Source organism: Onychomys torridus, chromosome 4, assembly GCF_903995425.1.
Source record: "Onychomys torridus chromosome 4, mOncTor1.1, whole genome shotgun sequence".
Taxonomy (NCBI): domain Eukaryota; kingdom Metazoa; phylum Chordata; class Mammalia; order Rodentia; family Cricetidae; genus Onychomys; species Onychomys torridus.
This window is the reverse complement of record NC_050446.1, coordinates 116,862,683-116,867,343: the sequence shown is the minus strand read 5'-3', so window position 1 is coordinate 116,867,343 and position 4,661 is coordinate 116,862,683. Positions and strand designations below refer to the sequence as shown.

Genomic DNA, 4,661 nt, shown 5'->3' with positions numbered 1-4,661 from the left:
TTGGTTTTTCAAGACAGGGTTTCTCTGTGTAGCTTTGCGCCTTTCCTGGAACTCACTTGGTAGCCCAGGCTGGCCTCGAACTCACAGAGGTCCACCTGGCTCTGCCTCCCGAGTGCTGGGATTAAAGGCGTGCACCACCAACACCTGACCATGTTCTTTTTTTTTTTTCTGCCTTTAAGATTTTAATTTTTTAAAACATAGCTGGTTCTTGATACTAAAAGTATTTAATGTGGAATACAAAATAAATATCCAGTAACTAAAAAAGATAGTTATCCACTGATTCACTTTGCACTCCCCAGTTCATCTTCTGCTGCAGTTTCCGATGCCTTTTGTAAATCCTTCTCTTTCTCGCTGTCAGATCTACTTTGGACTCTGGTTTCACACACTGTATTTCCACTGGTTTGTCCTCTGCTGGTCTACTGAAGACATCTGCAGTGGGATCATGTGGAAGAATAGTCTTTGGTTCTTTCTTCCACAGTTTCTGAACATCTTTGACTTGCTGTTTCTCTCTGTACTTTGCAGCTGTGATGGACCTTATGCCACGCCGACACATGTTTGGAGACTGGTAATGAGGATTTTCATATAAAGTTGGTCCTCCAAAGCCTCCCTGGAAAAAAAAATCTTTATGTGATTTAAGACAAAATGGGGTCCTATTTCCACTAGAGCAGCATCTTCTTCTATAATCTGGAAGTTCCGAAACCATATCCTGTTATCCAGAATGGTGAATGTAAACACGTGGTCCACAAATGGCTGACTCTTGGGATGATACCGTGGTGTACTAAAGATCTGAATTAAGAGTTCCTTAAACAAAGCATAATGTGCCAATTCATCAAAAGCAGGGTCAAAAGACAAAAGGGGGCGAGAACCTTCCAGTCATCTTCAGTTCAGCCAGGGTAGAATGTTTTGAACTAAGAATTTGGCAGACGGCCCATGAGGTGAATTTGAAAGCAACATATAGAGATCCTGCTTTTTCCTAGCTTCAAAGTAGATGCATTTGTTGCAGTTTTTCATTTCACAGACCTCGTTTATCACAAATAATTTATCTTTACGGTCCATTTTAGTATCTGCTTTAGAATGAGGCATCAACATTCTCAAGTCTTGCATTAAGTGTCTTGTTCTGAAATTTATTCCTCTGGAAGAAAAGATGAGGATCCGCTCTTTATTTTTCCATTTGCCCTTGCAGACGGGACCTGGAATGCGATCTCTGTCTTCTTCCTCCACCTCTTTTGCCACAGCGTCCGGCTTTGCTGGCTGCCCGGTCTCTTTCCGGCTCCTTTTTGGCTTCTTTGCCTGAACTTCCAAGCCCCCGTGCCGCTTCCTCTTGGCCGCCACCATCTTGCCTCGCCACGTTCTTTTTTTTTTTTTTTTTTTCGAGACAGGGTTTCTCTGTGTTGTTTTGGAGCCTGTCCTGGATCTCGCGCTGTAGACCAGGCTGGCCTCGAACTCAGAGATCTGCCTGGCTCTGCCTCCTGAGTGCTGGGATTAAAGTCGTGCACCACCACCACCCACCTATATATGTTCATTATATCATTTATAGCAGCATAAACACTGATACAGATATCAACAGATAAGGAAAAAGACAGAAGCTGTGAATTTGAAAGAATATAACGAGGTACATGGGAGAGATTGGAGGAAGGAAAAGGAAGGAGGGAATGATATAATTATAGAGAGACTCTGTCTCAAAATGTATTCTGTGTGGTTTCTAGATTTTAAAAATCGGGTGTGTGTGTGTGTGTGTGTGTGTGTGTGTGTGTGTGTGTAAAGATTAGTAAGAGGACCATGAGATGGGAGGAAGAAATCTTAAGAAGGGGAAAGAAGAGTTAAGGCAACATGACAACAGAAGAGGAGAGAACTTGTGTGAGAGAGGTGAACCAACCAGAGGGAGGCCCGACACAGGAAGGAGAGGGGTTGCTGAGGGGAAGAGAGGAAAATTGAATAAAGTAGAATGCATGAAAGTGACATAATGAAGTCCAGTACTTTGTATTCTAACTTAATTAAACAAGAAAAAAACTTTAACAAAAAGATCTGAAATCACTAGAGGATAATAGGGATATATTACTTCAAAATGCAGACCCAGGCAGGTGCAGGTGCAGGCACAGGCAGGTGCAGGCCCAGGCACAGGCAGGTGCAGGCCCAGGCAAGGGAATGTGCAAGCAGGTGCAGGTGCAGGCACAGACAAGTGCAGGTGCAAGCAGGTGCAGGTGGAGGCACAGAGAGGTGCAGGTGCAAGCCCAAGCAGGTGCAGCTGCAGGTGCAGGCACAGACAAGTGCAGGTGCAGGCACAGGCAGGTGCAGGCACACACAAGGGCATGTGCAGGTAGGTGCAGGTGCAGACACAGACAAGTGCAGGTACAGGTGCAAGCAGGTGCAGGTGCAGGCACAGACAGGTGCAAGTGCAGGCACAGGCAGGTGCAGGTGCAGACACAGACAAGTGCAGGTACAGGTGCAAGCAGGTGCAGGTGCAGGCACAGACAGGTGCAGGTGCAGGCACAGGCAGGTGCAGGTGCAGACACAGACAAGTGCAGGTACAGGTGCAAGCAGGTGCAGGCACAGACAGGTGCAGGTGCAGGCACAGGCAGGAGCAGGTGCAGGCACAGGCAGGTGCAGGTGCAGGTGGAGGTGCAGGTGCAGGCACAGGCAGGTGCAGGTGGAGGTGCAGGTGCAGGTGGAGGTGCATGTGCAGGTGGAGGTGCAGGTGCAGGCACAGGCAGGTGCAGGTGCAGGCACAGGCAGGTGCAGGTGCAGACACAGACAAGTGCAGGTACAGGTGCAAGCAGGTGCAGGCACAGACAGGTGCAGGTGCAGGCACAGGCAGGTGCAGGTGCAGGTACAGGCAGGTGAAGGTGCAGGTGCAGGCACAGGCAGGAGCAGGTGCAGGCACAGGCAGGTGCAGGCACAGGCAGGTGCAGGTGGAGGTGCAGGTGCAGGTGGAGGTGCAGGTGCAGGCACAGGCAGGTGCAGGTGCAGACACAGACAAGTGCAGGTACAGGTGCAAGCAGGTGCAGGCACAGACAGGTGCAGGTGCAGGCACAGGCAGGTGCAGGCACAGGCAGGTGCAGGTGCAGACACAGACAAGTGCAGGTACAGGTGCAAGCAGGTGCAGGTGCAGGCACAGACAGGTGCAGGTGCAGGCACAGGCAGGTGCAGGCACAGGCAGGTGCTGGTGCAGGCACAGACAAGTGCAGGTGCAGGCACAGGCAGGAGCAGGTGCAGGTACAGGCAGGTGAAGGTGCAGGTGCAGGTGCAGGCACAGGCAGGATCAGGTGCAGGCACAGGCAGGTGCAGGTGGAGGTGCATGTGCAGGTGGAGGTGCAGGCACAGGCAGGTGCAGGTGCAGGCACAGGCAGGAGCAGGTGCAGGCACAGGCAGGTGCAGGTGGAGGTGCAGGTGCAGGTGGAGGCGCAGGTGCAGGCACAGGCAGGTGCAGGTGGAGGCGCAGGTGCAGGTGGAGGTGCAGGTAGAGGTGCAGGTGGAGGTGCAGGTAGAGGTGCAGGTGCAGGTGGAGGTGCAGGTGCAGGTGGAGGTGCAGGTGCAGACACAGGCAGATGCAGGTGCAGGCAGGTGCAGGTGGAGGTATAGGTGCAGGCATAGGCAGGAGCTTTCTGAAAATGACTCCAGCATTACTGGAAATAATTTCAAGAACTGAATGAAATTAAGAACCTCTGCACAGCTAATAGGAAAAAAATTAGAGCAAAGAGGGGACCTGCAGAATAGGAGACAAGTCTTTGCCAATCATGCATCTAACAATGGAATAACTCCTAAAACATCACAATAATGAGTATAACATATGCAGAGGGCCTAGATCAGTCCCATGCAAGCTCTCTGGTTGGCAGTTTAGTCTCTGTGAGCCCCTATGGGCCCAGGTTAGTTGATTCTGAGGTTTTTCTTGTGGTGTCCTTGACCCCTCTGGCCACAATCCTTCCTCTCACTCTTTCACGGGGTTCCCTAAACTCTGCCTACTGTTTGGGGTTCCCTAAACCCTGCCTACTGTTTGGCTGTGGGTCTCTGCATCTGTTTCCATCAGTTGCTGGGTGAAGTCTCTCTGATGCTGATGTACATGAGAGGCCTGCCCTTTTCTGTAGAGAAAGGAGGATGAGGATGGTGGGGAGGGGAGGTTGTGGGGAGGGACTGGGCGGAGAGGAGGAAGGAGAAACTGTGATTGGGCTGGGGAAAATGACTTAATTAAAAAATAAATGGACAGTTTTGGGGGAAATCAAAATCAAATGAATTGAATGGGCATTTCTCAAAAAAACAGAATGCACACAACCTATAAATATTTGGAGAAATGTTCTGCATTTGTGTTTTTTACTTTTCTCATTACTATCACAAAAACATCAAAAAAGGCAACTCAAGAAAAGATGGGCTGCTGGGTGGTGGCGCACACCTGTAATCCCAGCACTCGGGAGGCAGAGGCAGGCGGATCTCTGTGAGTTCAAGGTCAATCTGGTCTACAAAGTGAGTTCCAGGACAGGCAAAGGTACACAGAGAAACTGTCTCGGAAAGAAAGAAAGAAAGAAAGAAAGAAAGAAAGAAAGAAAGAAAGAAAGAAAGAAAGAAGGGAGGGAGGGAGGGAGGGAGGGAAGGAGGGAGGGAGGGAAGGAGGGAGGGAGGGAGGGAAGAAGGGAGGAAGGAAGGAAGGAAGGAAGGAAGAAAGAAGGGAG

At 50.1% G+C, this 4,661-nt stretch overlaps 1 pseudogene; it reads right to left on the bottom strand.

The window, feature by feature from the left end:
* Positions 1–256: 256 nt before the first annotated feature.
* LOC118581916 lies at positions 257–1,335 on the bottom strand (annotated as a pseudogene).
* Positions 1,336–4,661: the final 3,326 nt, after the last annotated feature.